This window comes from Neopelma chrysocephalum, unplaced genomic scaffold, assembly GCF_003984885.1.
Source record: "Neopelma chrysocephalum unplaced genomic scaffold, ASM398488v2 Primary Assembly neopelma1_66, whole genome shotgun sequence".
In the NCBI taxonomy this organism is placed as follows: Eukaryota; Metazoa; Chordata; class Aves; order Passeriformes; family Pipridae; genus Neopelma; species Neopelma chrysocephalum.
Genome location: NW_020897725.1, coordinates 6,441,219 through 6,467,350, shown reverse-complemented (window position 1 = coordinate 6,467,350; position 26,132 = coordinate 6,441,219). Strand labels below are relative to the sequence as shown.

At 43.4% G+C, this 26,132-nt stretch overlaps 1 protein-coding gene across 20 annotated transcripts in view; it reads left to right on the top strand.

The window, feature by feature from the left end:
• MTSS1 (MTSS1, I-BAR domain containing) overlaps window positions 1–26,132 on the top strand; it is a 125,681-nt gene that overhangs the window by 62,276 nt on the left and 37,273 nt on the right. The window contains exon 1 of one of the 20 annotated variants that reach the window (XM_027684539.1): window positions 18,824–18,870. The exons of the other annotated variants lie outside the window; for them this stretch is intronic. The gene's annotated coding sequence lies outside the window, so the exon portion shown is untranslated. Of the gene's footprint in view, window positions 1–18,823; window positions 18,871–26,132 lie in introns of those variants that run through there. 20 annotated transcript variants of the gene reach the window in all.

Sequence of the window (26,132 nt, the reverse complement as noted above, 5' to 3'; positions counted from 1 at the left end):
CCAAACCTTCCCTTCCCAAACCTTCCCTTCCCAAACCTTCCCTTCCCAAACCTTCCCTTCCCAAACCTTCCCTTCCCAAACCTTCCCTTCCCAAACCTTCCCTTCCCAAACCTTCCCTTCCCAAACCTTCCCTTCCCAAACCTTCCCTTCCCAAACCTTCCCTTCCCAAACCTTCCCTTCCCAAACCTTCCCTTCCCAAACCTTCCCTTCCCAAACCTTCCCTTCCACCTCTGTGTGCAACCTCCCTGTGCCTGCTCTCTAGCAAGCAGGAGCAGCTCCTCAGTGCTCTCTGCCAGCACTCACCTGTAATTTAAACACATTGTCTGTGGCAGCCCAATGGTGGTGTCTGGCACTTGGACAGTGTGGGACCTGTGGGTGGGAGTGAGGTGAGGATGAGTAGCAGAGCCATGTGCAGAGCTGGGGGGCACTTGCTGTGGAGCCCTCACCAACTTCCTAATAAATGTGAGGGAAGGGACAAAGCACAGTACAGTGTCTGACATCATTGCTGGGAGAAGGAGTGGGAAGCCACGAGTTTCTGTCCATCTGTCTGCCTTACAAAGTGCCTTTCTTGAACGTGCTTCATCAACATCCAAGCCAGTGGATCTGTATATTGTCGTTGTAGTCAAGAGGATTGCGTTACTCTGTTTGGTTTGTTCGGTGTTTTCTTTTCTTTTTTACAATAAAAAGTGATTAAAGAACAGGCTGTGCTGGGCTGACTGAGTGATTGCTTAATTTGTTAGTTAATAGATTAGGTTTTGTCAAAAGCACTGTCTCCCCTTCCCGAGCAGTAAAGCAGCATGATGCTGGATACATGCCTGCTTTATGGTGCCTCTTTTTTTAAGCTTCTAGCATCTGACATAGGTGACTATGGGATATTCTAATGAAACTGAAGTTATTAAAAAAAAAGAATTCTATTACATTTCAGAGATGTTTGGGCTTCATGCTTCAATAGTGCTAATTAGATATGTGACCCATTTTCATTCTGCTTTAGCTCCTGGGGATGGTGAAGCCTCATTATAAATAGAAGGATAGAGAATGCCCATGTTCCTTATTCTAAATAGCTTCTTCAAAAGGCTTTAGGGTGTTTTCTGTGTGGACACTGGTTATGTTTTCTTTTTCTTTAAGTGAGGAAGTGGGACGGGGGGAGATTTCTCTCGCCAGAAGTAAATAATTGAATATTTTTTTCTTTCATTTGGAAAACCTAGTTGGTAAATCAAGGTCCTCCTGAATTTTAAGTTTGCCTTGTTTTTATTGACAAGGGAATAAACTTGAATGTTTTCTAAGAATAAAAATGCTTTTAATGTTGCAGTAACTTCCCATTAACTGGTATTTTTAGCTAATAGATTCTGTGCAGCTCCTGTGTTCATGAAATGCACTGAGTGGCTGGCTGGATGCTGACAAAAGGTAGCAGTTGTGAGAGGTACTTGTTGATAAACAGCCTGCCAAAGTGCATGTTGTGACGCAAAACTGAGGCTGGAAGGAGCAAACAGCCCATTCCAAAATCTACTCTTGGAAAGCTCTCGCGTCCCATGCTCTTTTATGTCTTATGCAGAAGTCTGTTGCTTCCAAAAGACTTGTAGTAAACAAACAGACACCTTCTCCCAATGATAGAAAATGCCTGGGTGAGACCTGGGAATAAGTGTATTAAAAATAATATAAATGAATAAAAGATAACAGAGCGTTGCCAGGCAACTGTCAAAGGAGCTGCAGCTGCTGCATCTCTGGGCTTTGCTGAAATGACCTCTTACATTTTGAGCATCTTACCTGCCTGTGAATGAAATGTTTGTTCTGAACTTTGCCTCACAGGCAGCAGTTGAGCTTGTGAGTGCTGCTGTATTTAGCGCTACAGTGCTGATGTCCTTGCGCTATCATTAAAAAAATAAATAATTCAAGAAATGAGGATAAAGCTGAGCTGGAGTCAGCTCTCAGCAATACAGAGATCACTTATGACTGAATAAGTAAATTTTCATGATTTAGCAGTGTCGGTGGAGTTATCTGAAAGCAGGCAGAGAGTGGAACTCTCCTGTCGCTTACTTTTAATGACTACACTAAGTGAAAAGGTAAGGTGGGTTTTACATCTGAATTTACTGGTCTGAGCACTTGTCCATAAACCTGTAGCTCAGAGGCTTGCTGTAAAAATTGAGTCTACTAACAAAGCAGGCTGTGGCAGAGGAATTTGAGGTGAGTATAACTTCAGGATGGTTTTCTGGGCATTTTGCTGGGATGCTGTGAGAGGTCCTTCAGTAAAGAGGAACCAAGGGGGCTGTGCTCTTTGCAGCTCCTTCCTTTGCAGGATGGTTTGATGTGTTTGTGCACCAGATGATGAAGGTAACCTTTTCTGTTTGCAGAGGAGGGGGGAAATAACCTTTTCAAAAGCTGTGTTTATGAGGATGAACATAACTTTACGTTGTAAACACGAGCAACATGACTAGATTTTGGGCAGCTGCTTTATTGCTTGTATCACATTCCCATTTGGAGTATGTTAGATGCTGTTGTGTGTCTCCACCATGAGAAAGCTGCTGTCTAAATGTGCCCAGTGTACAACAGGATGAGAAGAACTCCATGTAGGAGTGATTTAAGATGGAATCTTACAGTTATTTAAGCCCACGTTTAGCTTAATTCACCGTAAATATTCAGGGCTACACAGAGTGAGTAAAGGTTAACACATTTATTAGCCTTTGAAGATCAGAGGCAAGCTTTATTTAATTTGAAATTTGTGTGATGCCTCGCTGCTAAGTACTTCTCAGAAGATGCTGGTGGCACATCGCATGGCTGTTTGCTTTGGTCATGGGTTACTTTGCAGTTTTTTATCACAAACCATTTCCATGTTTTTCCTCATCTTCACCACTTGTTTTTCTTAATTCTGCTGTTTTCATTTTTCTCCTCCGTATCTTATTCTCAGAAATTTGAGCTATTTTGGCACACTGGAGAGTTTGAAAAGAAAAAAAAAGATGTTATTGAAAATAACCTTTGAAGATTTTTACTCTGCATAGAAACATTGAATAGGAGTAAGCTACTGCCAGGGCAGAGCCTTCAGCCTTGCTGAGCTAAGAGCTGACCCTGTCCTGTTAGTGTTGTACTGCACGAATGCGCTGTGCTCCGCAGCTGTTGATAAACAAGCTTTTCCTAGGGAAGAGGAGAGATCATGCAGTGATTTGACTGAATGTTTTGAAAGCATATATCCAAACTCAGCTCACTCCCCAGGAAAGCATCCGAGATAGTGGTGCTACAGTGGAGGGGGTCTTGCCTGCTGGCTTGGGGAGGAATGCAGCTCCATATCGGGCCCTACGTGTCATGCTGGTTTTTTGCATTCCACTGGAGATAGTGCTTGGGACTTTCTCTTGAGAAGAAAACCAGGAAACACCTGTTACTGCTGGCAGCTGGTGCCTCAGCAGCAAATGGGCAGACGGACGGATGGATGGAGCAGGGCTCCTGCATTCCTGCCTACAGAATGCTTAGGCTTGTAAAGTCCTGCTTGGGAATAAATAAATGTTGTCTTCAAGAAAAAATGGGTGATGTTTTGGGGTGTGACTAAAAGGATTAGACATGCAGTGGATCTGTTATCTAGGAATTTTCAAGGAAGCTCATGGCCACATCCCGGAGGTGGGTTTTTTCCCTTTAAAATTAACTCACCAACTAAATATGTTGGAAATGGTGAATATATAATTGACTGAAACTTTCTTCTTTGGTGGGGCTGAAGTTTAAGCAGATAAGGAAAGGGTTCTTAGGAAATTGTAGATATGTGTGCAGCATTTTGCTCTAAAAGATCACAAAGTCCAGATATGTTCTTAGGCATAAAGAGAAGTTAAAAAGTTACCAAAAAAAAAAAAAGAAAAAAAAGAGTTAATTTATATGTTTAGTCTTTCAAAATAGTATTTCAGGCTTGATGAAACAGTTTTCAAATCTCCTATGTTGGACCAGACAGAGTAAACATCCCTAAATAGTACATTCTCCTGCAAGCATTGCATTTGACAACCAGGCAGGCATGCAGGGAAGGGATGCAGAATTTAAAACATCTGAACCAGATTTTGTTGTTCCACAGGTTGAAAAAAAGCTGAAAGACCTGAGGAAGCTAGTGGTGCATATTAACAGGTGTTTGTTTTTGAAGACTTGGCGTTATTACAGAAGAACCATTTAAACAGGTTGATCTGTAGAAGATGCTTTGTTTCTCTGGCTGGCTGGATGGGCGCGTTCCCCCGCGTGGGGATCATGATGTGCCAGTAATTGCAGTTAAATGAACATGGCTGGCTCTCAGGCAAATGAAACCTAATTTGTCACAGCTGTCAGAATAATCATGTCATGTTTGTTGCCTTCAGGAGCAGTTTTAGGCTGCAAATCCTGTTAAGGTCACAGCTTTTTCTTGTTAAATATTGCACAGCATGTTTGCTGACCCTAGTATTTATCTTGGTGCATTTTTTTAAAGGCAAACACACCAGTTCTTTCTCTTAACATAAGCCGGGGTTGAACTTCTGTGAACCTTAGTCATGTGGGCTAGAGCTTGTTAATTTGGTGGACTTCAAGGACTTGAGCATAGCAGTAATTTGAGGGTTTTTATAGAACAGTAGAGAGATTTGCTCACGGATTCATACGGTCAGGATTTTGGAAATCATGCTTCAAATTAGCTTTTAAAGAGCAGCCCTCCCAGGCTGTATTGAACACGTGATTACACTGTACATCAGCAGCAGCAGACAAAGCAGCACAGCAGCTTTGAATTTTGCAGATGTGCCAGCAGGAAATACAGTAGAATAAATGTAAGACTGTATTTGTAATGCCTGAGAAAAATACAGCAAAGTGTAGGCTTCTTGAAATCCCCCTTAGTCACAATTTCAGCATTTTTTTGCTTTTGTTGCTAGATTAACAGATTGAGTCTAAATTGGATAGAGCAAGTCCTGTTCTATAAAACAAACATGCTAATTTTTGGATGTCCAGCCCGAGGGAGCATGGAGCTTTCCTGCTCTGGTCTTCTAAAAAAATGGAAACAAGGTTTAAAGTAATTATTTGGATCCCTAAAATACCTGTGAAACTGATTTCTCCTTCTTCTTTGCTGGTGGATGTAGTACAATTTGAGAGGAGGGAGGTGAAGGGTCTTTGTAGATTGTTAACAGTGCAAGGCTGGAAAATGTCAGAGCTGTTTATGAAAACTACCCGGGCTGGGAAGAGATGAGCTTTCAACAGAGAGGTCGTGCAGACACATTGCTTGTGATGCAGCACTGGCTGCCCCTTCTCATGGTCACTGCTGAGCCTTGGAGACATGGCCACACATCTCCTCAGGCTGCAGCTGCAGGTCTCGGGGAGGACATCGGGGGCACAGCTGTTTGCATCTGCCCTCAGCTGGCCCCTGCCGTGGGTGCCTGTCCCACAGGGATGTCTGCAGGGCTGTCCTTTCCCTTCTCCACCCCTGTGCCTGCAGAGCAGTGCCCAGGCCTGGCTCTTCCCATCTCCCCAGCTGTTCTGGGGCTTGGGAAGGACAGTAGAGCTGGCAGGGGGAGGAGCAGTGCTGTTGCAAGGGAGAGTGTAGGGAAGCAACTGCTGACCCCGAAAGCTCCTTCTACTCTTGAAGTGGGTCTGCCTTGTCCAGCCTTTCTGCCTGACCTCCCCTCCTTTCCTGCCTCGCCTGGGCAGGAGGACTGTGGCACACAGGACTTGCCCTCATTGCTGGGGCTCTCGAACTGGCTCTGGTGCTTCCTTTGCCTTGTTGTATGTATAATATACTTGGAAAGGTTAGGGATGGGGTACACTGGAAGGAGAATAAAAGGGGCTGAGCTGGTAAAAATCATCACATAGAGCTGCCTTGTTATTGAAGTTTTGGGCACATGTAGCTGCCAGAACATCAGCAGAAGGTGAACAGCCTCACCTTCAAAGCTTTTTTTCCATATATCTTATCTCCAGTTCCTTTTGCACAGTATGGATTGGCATTCAGGTGTCTGTGCCCTCCATGACAAGAAACTGCAGTCCCTGATGTTCAATACTTTTTTAAAAAAAGTTTCGATCCTTTGTAATAGTTACATGACAGTTTAATAGTCGATAAGAGAAAAACAAAAAGTTATGCATCTGGTTTTGTAGATTGTGAGGACGTGACATTGCAGATAAACATTACAAGCTTCAGCTTAATGATTTATTGAAGCTCATTTCTTCATTTTTCTGTGGCTTTCAGTCTCTTACTATGTAGCTGTCAGGTTTCCCCTGAGAACAGAAGACTAGCTCAGAGATATAAATCTCTGTTAATGATTTTAAATAGCTAGCTATCTGTATATAATATGAAACTTTTTCTTTCTTTTGCCCTAGGCACTCAATCATGGGATTAGCAGAGGATAATCAATAATCCTGAATGCACTGCAGAGCCACTCTCGGTGATTCTGGGCTCAGAGCTGTTGCAAAACCCCCTCGCTGCCTTCCAGCCCCTCACAATCAGGCCTCTCCCTGTTCAGCATCGGGAGATTTCAAGCAGAAATGGTCCCTCCAAGACCTGCAGCCTGCACTGCATGCCAGAGGAGATCACTGTTTTCCCAGACTGCTCACGTGAGCTGGTCATCTTAAGTCTCTGTATAACAGGAGAAATAAAGGCAGAGCTGTGTCCTGGCTGACTGGGAGCACTGTGGGGGTCTGTTCAGTTTTGTTTGTCTTCAGCAAACGAAAGCTGAGTGAGGTTTGTACAAATAGAAGGACCTCTTGTGAAATGAGATACTGTAGGCAAATGTACGAAGGAACATGCAGTGAATGTGAAGAGATCCCTGAGCATTGGCCAGGCTGTTCCTTACCTCCTGTAGTTTGTGTCTGAACCAGACCTGAAGGGATCTGTTTCATCATGGAAAAAATATGTAGACCTTGGAACTAACATTTGCGTCTATTTGTTTCCCCAGTAATCCCAGGCAAGTTCCCACAACTGGGATGCAGGACCAGCAAATACAAGGTGTGTTTGGATGGGCAGGACAATTATGACTTCACTGTCATTTCTTTTGCTTTATGCACATTAATGATCTTGCTTCCTCCTGTTGCTCCTTGTAGTTTCCTTTGGCTGTTTACCACTGGTAGTAACAGTCCTACTCTTCGTGGCATCTCTGTGGGTTTGTTTGCTGTCCCTTTTGGCACACCTGCAAACAGGACTGCCCAGGACAGCCCATCTTCCCCTCCAAGGCACCTTGTCCAGCAGCATTTGCAGGCTGACTCTAACAGTGACACCAGCAGCCATTTATGTAACACTTGGCTTGATATTTCAGGGTTTGGATCGCAGATTCCAAGTAAAAAGGAGTTCTTGGAGATACCGTCACCTGCTATAGTGTTCCTGTGATCATTGACTCACATGTCTAATGTGTATCCTGAACTTGCTGCACATAGTGGGGCAGTCCCAGCCTCGTATATGGCTTGTATGCTGTGTGCTTACCAACTTGGGGACACTGTGGGACTTCTCCATCTTTTTCCACCAAAATAGCCGTTTTTTGGATTAACACAAATAAATTGAAAAGGGCTTTAAGTAAACCACTGCAAGTGGAACCATTCATGGGATGTCACGGTGCAAGATGAACTTCTATCATTGACTTAAAGGTATATGCTGGTAGCAAATAGGGCATCATAATGATTCATGGTGCTGTTACAGTGAGAGACCTAATAAATCTTATGTGTGCCTTGTACTTAGTTCATGTACTTATTCTGGCCGCTGGGATTTATTCTTAGCCCTGATGGGGTTTTTTTCAGGAATTGCTGTGCCTTCATTAAATGGGAGCAGAGCACAGACTGTCTGCTGGGTCAGACTTGCAGTAGCTTGTCTCGACCAGGCACAGACAGGGGTGGAAATGCCTTGGAAAATGAGAGAGAGGGCAGAGGAAGGTTGGAAGTTGAAAAAAGCTGGTTCTGTTCTCCTTTTTACTTGTGATGTTATTTCTCTTCTTCAGCCACTTTCTACTTCTTGAGTTAATGTACATTTTCCATTTTCAGAAAGTCAGTAAATACTCATGGCAAGAAGACCCATCCGCCTCTTAGTTGATCTGTCTGTGACTCTGTCTTTAACTCTTTTGTGAATCTGCTTGTGTTGTTTTATGTATTAAGGTCTAAGGAATATGACTATTTGAACTATATACATAAGGTAAATGAATCTTTGTGCTAGTTTCTATGTTCTTGAGTGTGCAGTGCTTGTGTGTACTCTGGGACTTGTCTTCACAAATTTAATTCCTGGAACAGGAACATATTAGCAGTAACTGGAGGAGTATGTGTCCGTACTGACACTAATGGTACTGCTTTTTGTCAGTAGCTGGAATACCAGTAACAGGTTCTTACTGACTTGGAAAAAAGGAAGATGCTTAGTTTCTGGGAACAGATATAAGCAGAAATAAATCAGTCCTCCCTACAGAAACTTGTTTGACGTGTTCTCTACTCTCTTTGCACACGAGAGGCAACGTACGAGTTTTGGAACAGGAGAACCCAGAAGAAACTGTACTGCCTGGTGATTCCTAGCCTTCCTCTGACCTGAGTCTTGGTTTTGAGCTCATATTTACATCTTTTTAACTTTTTCTAATGATCTCTCTATTTTGTTTCAATGCTGATGCAGTCCATCCAAGATGAAAACGGTGATGCTGAGCTCTGTGGAAATGATGGCTGGAGTTACACATGTTGGCTTTTTCTGGCAGTGGCTTTAGAGGGTAGCAGGGTTAAATCTAGCTGGTACAACAAGAGCTCTTCCATCTGCTCTGCTCTGGGGTGCAGTTGCACAGTAACAAGCCTGATCAAGCTGGTGGTGTGTTATTTAAGTTAAAGCACTTGCTGACTCATTAGCAGAAATACAGTGGTGGGGAAATCCTCTGCCTGCCAACTGACCGTGTACTGTTACAGTCACTGTGGCAACACGGCGGGGCTGCCTGTCAGGGATACCCACGACCTGCCTTTTTTTTTTAAACATAAAAAAAATATTCAAAGTAAATTAAAAAAATAGAATTTGAAACCCTGAAATGGGAAGGAAGAAGAGTGACAAAGCTGATCAAGACTGCTCAAGCTGATCTGTGGGGAGTAGTTGGGCTTTTAGAGTGCAGATCCCCTTGTTTCATTTTTCCTTGCCTTTCTTCCATGAGCTGCCCAGAAGTTCAGACAAGCCCCCCAGACCTTGACCTTATGTTGACACAGACTAAATTACTCTTCTCCATTGCTTCTCCACCATCTCCTTTGCTAATTACTGCTCTTCAAATCTACCCTCTGGTCGGATTTCTAAATTCATCCGGGAAGCTGAGGAGCTCGGAGGATCTGCTGTAAACACGACTTATCCAGCAGGCAATAAAGCTGCTCTCAAGCCCTCCAAGGAGAATTAAGCCTGTCTTGTTGGGCAGCTGCTTTTATCAGTCTGTCTTGCAGATTAAAACATGTTTCACTGTCTTTTGTATCAAATCAGGAAGAGGAAGAAATGTTCCTGTTCCCAGGTCCCTGGCTGCATGTTAATAGAGAGCTAATTGACCAAATGTCAGTCACTTGTGCTCCTCAGAGGGAAGGACCACCTCGCCTGAGCTGAGCATACACGAGCACAATCCGTGTCTCTTCTCAGGCTGACAATGTTTTTCACGTCTTACCCACCAGAGACAGGAGCTGCTCAAGTTACAGAGTGGGGAGCTCAGAGTGCCAGGCCAGGGACGTCTCTGCTCCCACACTCCTGGGATATGGGATGCGGTGTGGGGGTTTCATTGATTTTGAAAAGGAAACATTTATGGCCTCTTCTAGCCCAGCTGTGAAACATATGCTTTATTCAGACTTTTTCCCCCTTAAACCTCCAGTTGTGATGCCTCTCGTGTACCTAATTTTGGCAGAAAGCTTTTAAAGTCACCAGCTCGAGTTTTGAAAGCATTTTTGTCATCTCAGAATTAGCCAGTGTCTGTTGAGGAGATGAGGTCTTATAGGTAGAAGAGCTTCACAGCTCTGCACAGGTCACAGGTATTTGAGCGTTTTAGTTGCTTGTGGTGACTCAATGGGTTTTTCTTGTAAGAACATTGAGGAGTTGAAGCACTGAAAGTGATTTTAGAAGAGTTGGAAACAGAAAAATCGTGGTGCCTACATGCTGCACCTTTACAGTTACTGTGCAAACCAAAGTACAAGATTATAATGGCAGAAAAGCGTCTCAGTTCAAGGCCTTCTTAGAAAGAAATATGAGATCTTGGATGTAAGTGTAAGCCAAACAGATTGCATCTTTCTTGCTTTCTAGTCACGAGGTTGATAGATGACTTCACTCTTTACCTGCTTTTATTTTTTGCCAGCTTATCTTCTTGCTGTGTAAGATGAATTTCTTTTTCTTGATTCACTTTCTATTAAAGGGACACAGTTGTAGATTTTTACCCCTGTAAAACTAAACACCTCCCGTTCGTACAGGTATACAGATGTCTCAGACATAGATCTTCCTGCCAGAGCTGGTTCTGGAGTCCTTTTGCAATAGTGTGTTGCAAAACTCTCATTAGGGCTTCCCTGTGTGACAGTAATATTAGGCCCATTAAGCAGTAACTCTGCTTTGACACCTCTGTGAATAACAGTGCAGTGCCAAATGAAAATGCAGTTTTATTGAGATGAAAATGTTTATGTTAATGAAGCTATGTGCATACATGCTGGAGCTTAAGGTACAGATATTTTCCTTGCAAACCCCTGAGTGATGTGTTGATAAGAGTCTTGGTGAGATTAATCCTGGATTAAAAAAAAATAAGTCATATTCAATGTGGCCTTATAAATACAACCAGGGTAAGTATGAGATAAAAATAACCCTTTCCATAATGCAGAACACTTGGTTTAGGAAGTGGAAGAATATTTAATAACAGGCTTTGATCGAACTACCTGCTGTAGAACAAAAATGTTTCATTGCTCTCTTTGAAAGGTTGTAATTTGTTTTTTCTTAATTGTTACTATTGTACAACCCAGATAAATAGACCACAGCAGTGGAGTTTGAACCCAGGATCTCTGGATCAAAACCCATGAACAGATGTTTTGTGAGGTTTAGTACTTATCTGTTAGCTTGAAGCCAGTAACAGATTCCTAAGCCTTATGAAATGGTCAGTAATGGGTGACCAAAGGTAATTTTTAAACTAAAACTTAGAAAAGTAAATTTTTAAACTTAACCTGTGTGCCCCATGGTGCAGGCTTAGAACAGGACATACTGTGTGTAGTTCAGTTCTTGTAGTATATTTGACCATGGGTTGATGGAAGAAAGATTTACCCTTCCTGCTAATTTATATTTGTTTGGTAACCCTTTGGACTGTGAGCAGGAATCAAGGGCTGGTCCTGTGAGCCCAAGTGCAACTGGAGTACATTGTACCTATGCCTGGGCTTGGAGAACTCAAGTGCTGAGGGAATGTGAAACAATTTTAGAGGTCCAGAGATCAGCAGGGTACATGCATGCTTTGGGAATTTGCTGTTGTCATTGCTGACTCAGCTATGGGGAGGAGGGAAGTATGTTTTTTCTTTTCAGAATTGCTTATCAAGCTGTTGGGGAAAAAGAAATTACTCTGGAGGAGCAGTAAAAGTCTTGGCTGTCAAGAAGGCAGTTTGAGTTTGCAGACTTTTTACTGTATAACTTCTGAAATCCAGGTGTGGTTGAAAGACAATGAAGATATGTGTTATATATGTCACAAGAAACTTTTACTCAGCTGCTCTAGCAATTTCCTGATGCCATAACACCAGCTGAGGAATGGATCAGGCAGAAGGTAAAGGTGAGCAGGCGTTCACACACCATACACAACACTGAAGCCATTTCTGGAGATTTGAGAGAGCTCCTTAAGAGAATATTCGCAGCAGCTACAAGGGAAGATGAAGAATGGTGTGTCCAATTTAGCTGGTGGATAGCAAGTGAAATACGTGCATCATGAGGTCAGTGAGTAGGAGAGGTCAAGGTCTCAGTTGTAGCTCACTGAAAGTTTGCAGCTCATATCCAGGCAAAAGCTCCAGACTTTCTCCCAGAGCTCTTGTTCACAGAGCCTCCTCCAGAAACAGCCCCGTTTCTTGGAGCAGCTGGGATTTTCTGTGAGACACCTCCTTCAAGCCAGCACTGACCTGGACTGACCCTGCTTATCTTGCAAGGCAAAACAAAATTGTAGGTAGGGGACTATGTCTCTAGTAAGCAGATCCCCAACAAAACTGAAGGCTGTTAAAGTGTCTAATTGAATTACTGCTCTGCAGGAGTGTAGTGACTCATAGTGAAGCCAATCACCTGCTGCTTTATCTTGACTGCAAACAATAGATTGCTAGTTAAACGTTTAAAGGTCATAGTCATGGAAATTGTAATAGTGTTGCCTTCCCACCCCACGCAACCCCCCTGTGTATTAAGTCTGAAGTTACTGGGGGAAATCGAGCAGATACTCCTTGGAGATCTGTGTACTGAAGATGAGACTCAGCATGCTTATCTTTCAGGCTCACACTGCAGACCTCTCTGTGTTCATTGATGAGAGAGGCCGTGTCGAAAAACATTGCATCGGCTTTGCAGAAATTTCCGCAAAACACCACCGGTATGGCATTGGTGTTCTGTGGAGAATCAAATTATCCTAAATTTTTAATCATAGGTATTTGGGGGGTTCATTCTTGTTCATCACAGGGAATTCCAGGAGTAAAAGTGGAGCTCAGGTCCCTATTCCCACAGCCAGGCAGGTTTCGTATTTTCTAACTAATAGTGCTTTGTCGTTCACTGGACAAAGAGCATTTTGTAGGAGGCAGAGTTTTCCTCATTCTACCTAAAGAGGCTGTAGACCTTTCTAGTCTTACTGCATTGGTTGAGAAAGAACAGGTGGTTTCTTTCTGGAGTCAACTTGTCCATGTGGGTGAGCAAGGGAATTGTGTCAGTTGGACAGAACTACCGTTGCTGTCCCTGCGGTTGTCCCTGCAGCCATCGAAGCAATAGTTGGGAAGGTTTTGTAGAGAGAGGACTTGGCTCTTTGCCTGGTGGATCTTCCCATACTCTCTGATGTAAAAGAGCCTTCCAGGTTGATGAAGATGATACACTTTTCTATCAAAATGCTGGACTAGCTCTTCTCGATGATTCATACTCCTTAGATTGCATGCAATTGACTGCTGTGAATCACCAGCACAGGTGGTGTCTGTCTTGGCGGCTCTCCTGAAGGAGCATTTGGATGGTGATGGGGGAAAACTTGCAGATAAAATAATAGAAAGCCATACTAAAGCATCTAAACTCTAGGCCACTTAAAAAGTCAGCGATGTGCACTGAATATCAGCAGCGATATCAGCAGTGCGTTATCACTCCAGTTTAAATATAGATTTTAAAGGAAGTTTGTGATATTTTCTGCATATGAATGTTTTGTGGCAGGAAGTGTATCCTGCTATAAATGAATTAGTCAGTTTGAGAGGCTGGGTTAAAGACTGTGTGTGACTTTAGCCGGGAAGTTTTTCCTTTCGGAAGTGTTGTCTGTACTAAATTGATGGACCACTGGCATGTTTGGACCTTGACCGTTTCCTTACTTTTGGAATGGGATGAGAGTATGGTGCCGGAACAACATGTTTCCTATTGGCTACCAAGTTCTTGACGAGGGATCTAGGCAGGCTGGATTGATGGACTGAGGCCAGTGGTGTGAGGTTCAACAAGGCCAAGTGCCAGGTTCTGCCTTTGTGTCACAACAATCCCATGCAATGCTACAGGCTGGGGGAGCGGTGGCTGGAAAGTGGCCCAGTGGAAAAGGACCTGGGGGTGCTGGTCAATAACAGGTGAGCATGAGCCAGCCCATGTTCCCAGGTGGCCAAGAAGGCCAGTGGCATCCTGGCTTATATCAAAACTAGTGTGGCCTGTGGGAGCAGAGTAGTGATTGTCCCTCTGTACTTGGCACTGGTGAGGCTGCATTTCAAATCCTGTGTTCAGTTCACTACCAGAAGGACATTGAGGTGTCGGAGCAAGTCCAGAGCAGGGCAGTGGAGCTGGGGAAGGGTCTGGAGAGTAAGTCACATGAGGAGTGGCTGAGGGAGCAGGGAGTGTTTGGCCTGGAGAAAAGGATGCTGAGGGGTGACCTTATCGCCCTCTACAACCCCATGAAAGGAGGTTGTAGCCAGGTGGGAATCAGCCTCTTCTCCCAGGCAATTAGATAGAACCAGAGGAAATGCTCCACCAGGGGAGGTTCAGGTTGGACATAGGAAGAATTTCTTCACTGAAAGGATGGTTAAGCATCAGAACAGGCTGTCTGGGGAAGTTGTGGAGTCACCATTCCTGGAGATGTTCAAGAAATGATTGGATGTGGCACTTAGGGGTGTTGATTGTTTAGTTGACAGAACAGGTGATAGGTCAGAGGTTGGACTTGATGATCTTGGAGGCATTTTCCAACCTAAGATTATATGATTCTGTAATACCTTGGTGGCCAGCAACCATGTGAAGCAATCTTGTGAACTGAGAGAGGATGGACCCTGTTCTGACATCTCGTGAGGTCTTGGGAGATGCACCTGTGTTGTTTTCTCTCTGTATGCCCATCTTTCTGGTGGGTGTTGTCATCACTAGTGGCTCTTATTTTTAGGAGGGATCCTTCATGCACTAGTGGCCCTTTCCAGGGCTCCAGAGCTGCTGTTGGGAGACATTGATGCTAGTCACAAATAGACAGAAGGGCCCAAAATCTAAGGGAGTAGGGTGGATAACAGCATCCTGCTGCAGATCCAAAGATCCACATTTGTGCCTGGGTTTGCAGTGTGCCAAAGGCTGTCCCTGACAGCCTTGCTATAAGTGCACCGTATCATTTTGGCCAGAGAACCAGAGGAGGCTGAGCTGAGATCCTGAGCCCATCAAACACTTGTGTGCTGCTGGCTGCAGAAGGAAGGATGCCTCACATGCGAGGGCTCATGGCTTGTGTAGATTTTGGATTGATGTTTGACCCTGCTAACAGATGGCAGAATAAATTGATGGGAGATGTATTTTTAAATGAGCAAATTGTACTTCTGGTCTCTGCCTGTTTGTCAGAACATTTTTCTTGACATGTGGCTTGGCAGAGAGGTGACTGAGGTAGGTGCTCATCCTGCCCCAAGTGTTTGAGGTACCCCCAGTTTGACTTCTCCATGTTAGAGATAGGTCAGTCTTTCTCGCTGGCAAAGTCCCATTGAAAGTTGTTTGGAAATTGCAAACTGTTTTCTCACCAGCAAAGTTTGAAACATGTCCAGTGCAACTCTTAACAGCACCTTAAAGCAAAAGTGCATTTTTAGTAGCCAGCAGGGTTCTAACCAACAGGTACATTTGGGTGAGGAGCACCCTGTCCATGGTACTCCCTGGAGGTGACTCCGCACAGGGGTCAGGCTGAAGGAGGGTGGTACCCTGTTGGAAAAGAGCTTCTGCTAAAAAGTCTCTTCACCTTTTCTTGCAAGCTGATTTCTTTCGATGCCACTTTTTCTTCCTTTTGCAAAAGGCAGTCAAGCTTCAAAGGAAGCCGTATTGTATCATGTTCTGTATGCACTTTAGGTTAAACCTAAAGTGGAGTCTTCTCATGTTCGGTCACTGCTAGAAAAAATATCTATGGGGATACTCCCTCCTCCTTCCCATTGTGTCTGCTGACTTGACTTGCAAGAGTTGCCTCTAGTAAGAGGAGCAGTCATTGGATGGGTAATTGCTGATGCTGATTTATAGCTGTTTTGTTTTCAGTCACATTCTTAAGTGCTTTAAAGTAATGTTAGGTTTAATTTTGTTTTCATGGCAGATGATTTGCCATTTCTCTCTTTGGAGCTTAATACATTTCTTAGTTGTTTCAGGTCTACATCTGCCCCTAGCTCACCTACATTTAGCAAACCTGATATAAAGCTTTGTTAGTAGATAAACCAGAGCTCCTTCAGTGGGATTCTGTTCTTGTTAATGTTTACTATTTCAGCAGTCTCCCACAGTGAGAGCTTCCCACCTCTGCTGCCATAGGTTTTTGCCACATCTTCTGTATAGTAAAATAATGCATATCCCACATGTATTGTTGGTTTATCCTGGGTTGCCAACTGAGGTACCTTTTTCTTGTTTTACTATATTCTGAAGTGCAAGCTATGCCTTTCACACCCTTTTGATTCTGTTGGGAATGGCAGATTAATGAGACTAACTACTTTCTTTGAACCGATTTTTTTTCTTAACCAGAGAAACATTGCTTACTTCAAGACCCAATTATATAGCCCTTACTCCCGTACCAAAAACCAGTTCTTCAGGGGCTGTCTTTTTAATTGAATCATTTGTTTTACCTACTTTAAACAAACTGTTACAAAAATCTAGGCTAGAGCCTGTCGCAGGCGGTTGTATCTGGAATGGATTGCAGCTGGACAGATTAAACCTGGCAATTATTTCTGTCGAAGGCATGCCCTTGAGTTCTCTTAGGATGAGTGGCAGTGGAAGAGGAATCCAGAGATGCTCGTCGCCCGTGCGAGTGCTGCATTGCAGCTGCTGTCGGCTGACGTCACGAACAGATACTCCAGCAGCTGCCCAAGGGCTCGTCGGGAGCCTGAGGAGAGCGTGGCTTCAGTGCCGTGTAACAGCAGATGTCATGGTCTCTGTTTTCTGTGCTTCTTGGTGCATTTCTTGTGCTTCCCTTCGGTGCAGGGGAGCCTCTATCAGCAGCTCTCTGTTCTCCTTAATGCAATGTGAAAAGCTGTGAGTGCTGATCTGTTTTCAGGGTTTGGGCTGGAGGGCTTTTTAGCCTTGTTTTTTTAATATATATTTAGAGGCTTACACGTGTCATATTGCAATTACAGCTTTTACACCGTTTGAACCTTTCTGTTTTAATTAGCAGTTGGCATTGCCTTATTAACAGACAGATGGAAAAAGCACAAGCTAGCCAGTTTGCAGTGCAGGGTGTATTTTCTTCTGTTGGCAAGTAGTTTGTATCCATTTTTCCTTAGCTAAACTGGCTTGGCAACCTGCAGATGTTGCAGGCATTGGGTACTGATGCTTGAAATAGAAATGGACTCTGAAGAGGATGTGGGATGGGGAGAAATAAATCAGAAACTGCTGTTGCACTGGAAGTCTATTAAGACTGATGATACGTCATGCTTACCAGAGCATAAATGCAGAAGTTGACCACATGAAAAACGAGCACATTAAAAATATATATACTTTAAATCTTGCTTGTGTCACATTATTAAGGTTCGTTTTCACTTTGGTGTGTTGTGGTAACAAAACTAGTTACCAGTACAAGTGTTTGGCTGTTCAGTGTGGTTAAGTTGGTTATTGGGTATTTGTACAAGTGGGAAAAACAGATTGGTTCTTTCTGGAACAAGTTGTGTCTAGTCTATAAATGATGTGAAAAGTGTGTGTGTTTTTCTTTTCAACTGCAACATAAAATTTGTAAAAGTTTTGGCCTGTGTTGACCCTGCAATGCCCAGGAGACTGTCAAGAAATGAGAACAGCATTGTGTTATTAAACACCCACGTGTTAACTGCTCCTCAAGGACTGTCTGCAGATGCATTTTACTCTGGGGAAAACAATTGGAGGCACCTTTGCCCTCTTTGAGAAGCTCTCCTTAAATAAAATCATAAATTACTTCTCAGTGCAGATGTTAAACACAGGCACATCAGTGGTGTTAAGCAGCTCTTGTGGGGGTCCCTCGTTGCTGGGTACACGGTGGGAAGGTGCTTTGCTCTGTACAACATTTGGTTGCCACGATTTTGGCACAGTTGTGTTGCAGCCTGGGCTTTGCACTGCCTGTGGATTTGTGGTAGGGTACACACCATTGTCTCAAAAAACATAGTTCATGGATCAGTGCCTTAAAGCATTGCTACCCGTCACGGGAAGGTGGGCAATTCAGTAACTCCCTTTGCTGCCCACCTTTTCAGAGCAGCTGCATCCTTGTTCTGCAGCCTGTATTTTTCATTGTCTTGCAAGAATTCAGCTTTTCAGTTTAGGACAGAGCTGACCATGCTGGTGAGCAGCAGGTGGATTTGAGTCAAACTTACGCTTGGGGATCTAGAACTAGAGCTCAAGAATTAAAACTTCCAAAGGCTCTCGCTTCAGTTAGCAAAATAAAATCTTGTCATCTCTGTTGGCTTTTTCTGACACAAGCTGCATTTGAGACCACATGGCAAGAGTTGAGTGATCTAAGACTTTCTTCCTCAGGCTCTTTGTGACTGTGTGCATGTTTGTGTGTGTAGATTCTGAGCAAACTGTCCTCAAATTGACCATCTTTGGGAGAAGAGCTGGTTGAATTGATTCTGCTTCACATGGCTGAGCAGGATGGAAGGAAGGGGAAACCTTTCACGTAACAATATCACTGTGAAGTGTTGGAATGTGGGTTACATGGTGCTAAATCAAGGTGGTCTCTGGGGGCGAGTAGATAATACAATTCTAAGTAGGAGGTGACCCTTTCCAAGCACTTTCTGTAAACTTGTAATTTGTATGCTAGTCCTGTGCATTACAGTGGTTAAAGCCTAGGTCAGAAATCCTCATCCAACTTCGACACTTTCTTTTGTCTTTAATGGATAAATTAATAGCAGTAGGTCACAACCAGCTGTGTATTGTAGGTGCAGGTTGATGAGGTCTGTTAGAAGAATAAGGGAGCATCAGAGCGTGTGAGGAGCTGTAAGGCTTAGATGGATTTCCTGCATTACCAGAGGTGTCAAATGACCAGATGAATGTTTCTTTGTTAAAATCAACTTAGCTGTAAAGTACTGTGAATTAATTTTTGAGAAACATGAAGAAATGCAGCAAGTTAGCGACTGGGGTGACTCCTTTTTGTAGGAGGTCCTTAATTGGCTTTGTGTAATTTTCACAATATCACAGACTTTCCCAAATTGGGTTGTGAAAATGCTGTTTTGTGTACCTGTGGTGGATGTTTGAATTCCTTTGACATCAAAACTTTTACTTGCATAAAACAAATAAACACTTTCCACATATATTTACTGTGTTATGTTGGCAAAGCAGTGTCAGAGGTGCTTGGAAAACAGTGGATTTGAACTGCTGGGACAGTGGACTCTGGATTTTAGGTAAGGAAAACTATTTTATAGTGGCAATAAGCAGCAGCTTAGGAAGAGGAGCCCAGGAATCTCCACCCCTAGGGACACTCAAGGCTGGACTGGACAGACCCCCAGAAACCTCATCGAAGTTGGCCTCACTTTTACTGGGGAGGCAGACCACACAGCCTCCCAAGGCCCCTTCCAGTCTTGTCTCCCTAGTTTTTGCTGAATGAGATATTGAAAGGAAGAACTAATAACCAAATATGTTACACCGGTATTTGGAGGGGAGCAGTCCATGTGCATCGACTTTCCCTACTGTGGAATGAGAGGTATCCCCTAAGAAGGATATTATCATAGGTTTTCATGGCACTGCTACAAAAGCCTTCGCAGTACTCTGTATATGGCTTGCAGCCTTGTTTAAAGCTGCCCAGCCCCAGTTGGTTTGGTGATTCAGGACTGTAGATTCAGGTGATGAGCAGGACTTGGCTGGAACAGCGATAGTGCTCTGAAGGTTTATCCTGGGTGGAGTGTAAGGTGTGAATCCCTTCCTAGTCCTCTTCTGGAGGATGTTCAATGGGAGGAGGTACTAAAGGTGTTCTGTGCTGCCATGAGAGAATGGCTAAAACAGTGGAGAAGGAGGATAGCTTCTTCTCCCCTTTCAGGGTTTAAATTTCAAGATTTGCAAAGCCCTGTTCTTAATTAATCTTTGTTTTCCTTCTGCCTTTTGAATTCTAATCTTTCTCATTGATTCAAATCCTGGTTTTCAGAAGCTTCTTGCAGTTCTTACTAAGGGTGATCAAGTGCTATTTCAAAACTTGGCCTTCTTGCTCAGCTCTTACAACCCTGGTGTGCAATTTCGTGTGTGCAGGTCACAGCAGGCAAGTTCAACCAAATTGTGTGCATCTGCTGTTTCAGTGGTCGAGATGCATTTGTACAGTTCAGCAGGGCTTGTTTGGAAGAAGAAATGTAGTTACTCTGTCCTGGCAGAAAGAGATAAGCATATCCTTGGTGCTTGCATGCCAGTCAGCGCTGCCGAGTGTGGTGCTGTACGTCATGCTTGTAATGCCGTACACCGAGGCAGCTTCGTTTGATCTTCTGTACAAGATGGGCTTTTTTCTTTTTGTGAATCAAAGAATTGGAGCTTCTCTCCTGCTGTACTCTTTGTGGTTTAAGCAGGCACACTTTAAATGCAGGCTGACAGCGTAGATTGTTCAGAAGGATTTATGGGATAAACAGGAGTTTGCCGGCGGAACATGTGAATCTGTGCATTCAAGGCAGCCAAAGATCTGGTGAGCACAGCCCGGTGCTTGTAAGCTGTCTCACCTGATCTGCATGCAAGCCTTGTGTGAACTTCACTCGCTGCTTGAAAGTAAAGGAGAAAATGTCTGTACTTTTTCTAAATTCAGAAGTATGAACTCAGAGTTTGCTGTGTTTTTCAGAGCGTGTGCTTATTGAGCTTGTAGCCAAAAGCACAAAGGTCTGTGGTTCCTCTGCTTGGAGATGAAACTGTCCTCATTTCACTTTCCATAACAGGTGGATTATGTCTTTTGCTGAGTTCACTGTTGTATATCAAATTCCTTTGTACTGCAGGCTCAAGCAGCCAGCTGGTGTCAAACCCATGCAGTGACGTTCTCCTTTGCTTTTGTGAAAATTCATTATATTTCAGCAAGGTTGAGGAAGCTGACATTCAAAATTAGTCGAGTGCGGCCAAAAAAACCCCCAAACCTATCACTGGGGTTAAAGCTGGTTAACTGTTTGAGAGCTGACCCAGTAAACAGCACAACTGTCTGTATATATAGCACCAGGGAATATGAACTTTGAGGCAATCCGGGTAACTGCAAACACCAGTGCCATGGATTCATGCTACCCTCTCATTATCTGCCACTTGATTTAAGAGGTGCACAGGTTCTCCGTGCGCTCATGAGTCTCCTGGGGTAGAGAGTAGAAGAAGTCTGCAAAGTCAGTGTGTTTTTAATCTCTTCTACCAAGAAGGCTTCTACCAAGCCATGTTGAAATGAGTTTGGAGTCGCACTGAATCAATCAGTAGGGATGAAGTTAAGCCATGGCTATTCCAATAAATATTTGAGACAGTTTTTAAATTTGGAGCACACAGAGCAGCTGCATTGAGAAAGTACGTGAATGAAGATATATGTATTGCCTTTTGAAGCATCACCTCCAGTACACCACCCCCCCCATGTGTATGTGCCTGTTGTAGTTAGAGATCATTAACTCTGAGCAAAGGCACAAGTTTGCTCCAGTGTCAGGGAACCACATCCCTGAATACTTGGGGCAGGGGCAGAGCTTCCCCTTGTGCCCAGGGACTGAGATGCTGCTCTCAGTTCTTAGGTGTGCATTAAGTCTTTTGATGGGTTGATGATAATGTGTCTCTGTATAACTAACTGAAAAACAACAGACTTTCTCTAAAATTTCTTGAACTGATAATTTCTTGTGGTGGTTTGAATGATATTTACCTCCCTTTGTCCCTCCATGATCTTTCCCTCCATTCACTAAAGGAAGCGTGCTCTGGTGGAAGGAGTGACAGCATATAAAAATAGCACTGCCTTATTTTGCAGATCTGCTTGCTGTGGGGTTTCAGTTAGATCTGCTGACTTGGATTTAAAAATAAACTTTTCTTCTGCTTTTTGCACCTGCTTGTCCTGGTGGTGCTTGATTTTGCTTTGGAGGCAACAGCCATTTGGTGGTAGCTGGAATCCTTGCTGGATTGGGATCAGCAGCACAGGTGGTCGGGAGACCCGAGTTAAGGGGCTTTTGGCTTCTGGGGCTAGAGGTGTTCAGAAGGCCAATAGCTAAACACAGAGGAGAGAGAGCTTCAAGGCTTTTTACAGCCTCTGTGGAAGTTGTCAGTTCAAAATAAGCAGTGCATGTGCTGCCGAGTGTGCAGTGGAATTGCACTTGGCGTTCCAAGCCATTTGCTGTAAGTGTATTATCCCTTTCCCTCATTGAATACTGCTGGCTTCTAATCAGATTACATCACAGCTCATCGCTGGGCCCAGACGAAATAAAGACTGGTACTTCAGAAGAACATAATTATCGTGAGTTACTGCCTTCTTCACATATTGGGCTGACATTAAATGTTCATTTAGAGCCAAATTCATGAAGGTATGGAGATCAGTGAGTCTGGTTATCTAAATAGGCCTGAACCAGATCTCCGTCTTTCCACCATCTGGAGCACGCAGCGGAGCGTGGTCCTCAGTGCGGTAAGTATCCCTGGCTGATGGAGCTGGCCCTTAGATACTTGTTTGCTGGCAGCTCAGCTCTGGAATGCTGCATAGGTGAGGGATTACTCTGAGATAGTGCACAAGCTTGGCCTCACGTTCTTTAGCAGCCTCAGGAATTCCCTTTTCATCACAGAGTCCTTTTTATTAGCGTGCTCCTTTTTTTATTGGAGAGCGAGCTTGGTGACTCATGTCACCTGCCTTCCTTGAGCCATTAGTGGGTGTAGCATTTGGAGCAATGCAGTTGGATCTATTCAGATTAAGACTGTTAGGTTTATGGAGCTGTTTCTAGAATGATTCCGGAAATACGTTTTTCTATAAATTTGAAAAAAAAATGAGGAAAAGGTATGGACAGTGTTAGTGGGCACAGCTTCATTGTGAGTACAGATGTTTAGCAGACCCTGTACGTTTTCAGTACTGAAATTATTTGTATTCCAAAGAATAAAATGTAAATAATGGCCCTTGGAAAACACAAGTCTGGCATTTGGTCTTCTAAGCAAATCTGTTTCTAATGATGCATTGTTTTTGTGGCATTAAAACCTTGATGCAGAACTCTGGGCTCATAAAAATGAGCAACAAGCACCTGTGAGGAGGGATGGATATTAATTCTTGAAAGAAATCACCAGAAGAAAAATGCTGCTGTCTGTGCTGGCAACACTGTTTGAGAAAGAGAAAGGAGGAGGGACCAATCCAGCTTGCACTCCTGACACAAACACCTCAGACTTGAGGATTTTGTTACTGGCAAACATTTCTGCTTGGACTTTTACTCTCCCTAACAGGATATCACAGTTCAGTGATGCATTTTGTGTGTCTTACAATTTCATGAATCAATGACAGACTTCTTAGTTTCTCAAAAATTGAACCAATGTGTCCTACGATAACTTAAACCATCCCAAAGCATTTTTGGCCACCTGTGTGTGTGACATCCTCTTTCAAAGCAGAGGGCCACAGGAGAGCTTTTCATTCATGCACTGAAGGCTGACTAAACCTAAACTGTCCAGAGATCAGAGCAGGGTTGGTTCATGACTGTATTTATGTGTTGGATGGACCGTATAGTGATCTCTGTGTGCATGAGTGAAATTCTGACCCTGCTTCTTTACTGGCACTGCTCATGTTGACTCCTGTGGGGTGAGGATTTTGCCCAGTGCTCTGCTTGGAGAACAGCTAGTGTAAGCAAAAATGCTGCTTAGCAGAGGAATAAGCTAGATCAGAAGAAGTCACAAGAGCTTTCTGGCATGTTCTTTAGCAAAGAACATGACCATAGTCTGTTTTAAGGACTTCCGAAAGCTGGTGGTTGCCAGGGCAGGCTGCGGGCTAGGGGTGGTTCAGGTTTCCTGTTCCTTTGGTTCTTTTGCTGCTTTAACTAACTGCCACTGCCAGTCTTCTCCTTAAGATCTCCTTCCTTTAAGATCAGTGAAAGTACAGTTTGAGAAAATGTTAATCTCATCTGTGAACAAATGCTAGTTTCTTCTGCAAACAAGAAAATAAACCCTGTAATGCATTTGCCTCTCAATGGGTCTGTATGGGGCTTTGGCAAATGTGACAACTTCATAGCAGGCCTCTGTAAATATATTTTCCAAGTAATTTGCCCAAAAGGCACTTGACTGAACATTGCAAACAATCTGTTCCTTTGCAATGACAACCACAGCAGTGCAGCATATGACAATGGCCTGCCATAGTTTGTTAAATTTGGTTAGTCTAAAATTCATAGGTGAGCTTGACCTTGAATCTGCATTTGTTGATCCAGTCTTCTCTGAAGGATGTCTAAATTAAATTTTAAAAAAAGTTCAGTAAATAAGGGTTTTTTGCTGCAGCAGCTTTCAGAAACTTTAATATGAAGTGCTGCTCATAAAGGCTCATAGGAGCTGTAGGACTAAGGGTGTCCTGTTTTCTTTTTCTGACTGGTAGATGCAGAACAAGATCCTTCTATTTTCTGCAGTTCTTGGTGTGTTTTTCCAACTTACAAGCCTTACCTGGAGGCCATTGACACCCTGAAACATAAAGTGCTCCCGTAGCTCCACTTCCAGATTTCTGTCCCTGTAGTGATTGCTTACTTGTGTCCCAGTAGTGACTTATCCCTGTGCTAGTCACTTTTAGGCAAAAGCCCTCATTTTTCCTCTGTCTTGTGTAACAGCCTGGAACTGATCCCATCATTCTTGAGTTTCATGGAGACATACGCATAAAAAGTTTTGTAAGATCAAGGTCCATGTCACATGTAATTAGTGATGGAAACTGCTTGCTCTTCTAACAGCATGAATTTGGATAAGGGTTGAGAAATGACCATTAACTTAAAATGTCCTACTGTTAGTCATCCTGTCATAGCCTCCGTGTTCAGAGTTGTATTTAATAATCCAGCCTCCGTTCTGCTCCTGCTTTAATCTTTACTCAAAAATGGAAACCTCTTCTGATAACTTTGAAATTATAAACATATTACACCCATTTTTCATCATTCTTTCCCTTTTTGGAAAGAGGGAAGTAGCTGAAACATTTGGACTATGCCCTTGAAGACAAAGATGAACTCGTTAACAAGTTGGAGTCTTAAAGGCACTTCCTGAAAGGCGACATCTTCTGAGCCTGCTGGGGTTGCTCAGCAGTGAAGGGAGAGGAGGAAGATAAGAGGTTGATTGTAGCGAGTTGTTTGGAATATATAGAGGCCATGCAGTTGTACAGCTGCACATTTCATCAAATAATCATTTCCTTGATATATGATCATCATTAAACACAAACATAATGACTCCAATAAAACAATTGAGTCTCTTTCCTACAATCTGTCCCTGTTGTCTCTCTGCAATGTTGAATGACAAACAAGCATCAAAAGAAAATCATTTATGCCTTTATAGTGGGCTCATTGTAGTGTGGTGATCCACAGACTTTCATTTAATTATCTTACATGAAAAAAGTTTGTGATCTTTTACAGGCTTAGGCAGGAAAGGAGGAAGCAGGTGAGAGCAAAAGCACGTTTTGCCTTGCAGAGTCACCTTTTACTTATGAGAAATCAAGCTGATGTTATCACCCACTTTCTAATCAAATTTGACAGGAGCGTTTTGTTAAGCCACTTTCTCTGAGTGGGAATTCTGATGAATACAGCTCTCATCTCCGGTTTCGAAGTATTACTTTACACTGTTCCCAGGCATTGTTTGTCTTAATGGATGAATTATTACGATATGTCAGAGAAGCAGATAATTCACAGCCTCATTTCATAAACTGAGAGTCCCAGGCACAGCAATTTGACTTGCATAGCTGCAGAGCAGTGAATGGAGCCCAGGTCACCCCTCCAACATACTCCTGGGTTGATGAAAAGTTTACTAGTGTGGCCTCAGTATTTCTTTTTGGGACGTTGGAGAATACCGGAGAATGCCATAACTTTCTTCCAGAGACCTGTTTGTAAGTGAAGTGGAGATGGGCAGTGCGTTCGGCATAATCCTGATAGACTTCTCTGTCAGATGCTCTTTTTGCCACTGCGTCTGTGGGTTGATGGCACTGAAAAAGAAGTTATCTACACTGGTCTTCTACCTGCCTAGCTCATGGCTCTGTCCTTGAGTCAGTACGCAATCGGTCGCTTTTGGAGCAGGTATTTGAAAAGATAAACAATAAATTAAGTTGGAGGCTAAAGCAAGTTTTGTATGACCGTGGCATTGCCCAGTGCAATAAACTCCTTCCTAGATTTTTGACTACTCAGGTGCGTAGCCAATACCAGGACTTGCACACACATTAGTGCTGCTTGTGAGGTCCATCTCTGTGTGCAGAGTACATACTTTGGCCACCTGCTGCTGCTGTGAGTAATTTATGTAAAGCATATGTTACTCTTGTTCACTGCAGCTGAGATTGGGTGAAAGAAACAAATCCAAGCTACCATCCCTTGTTACCTCTGGATATTTTCAAACCACTGCAGTGGTACAGATTCCCTTCTGGCAGTTTGTGTAGCCAGCTGATCCCAGTACTTTGGAAACAGGAGCATCAGTACAGTTCTGCCTATGGGAACCAACCCTTGCTGAAATCTCCTTCTGAAAGTTGAGATAAATCCTTTGCCCTACAGGTGTTCCTGGAAGAACAGCT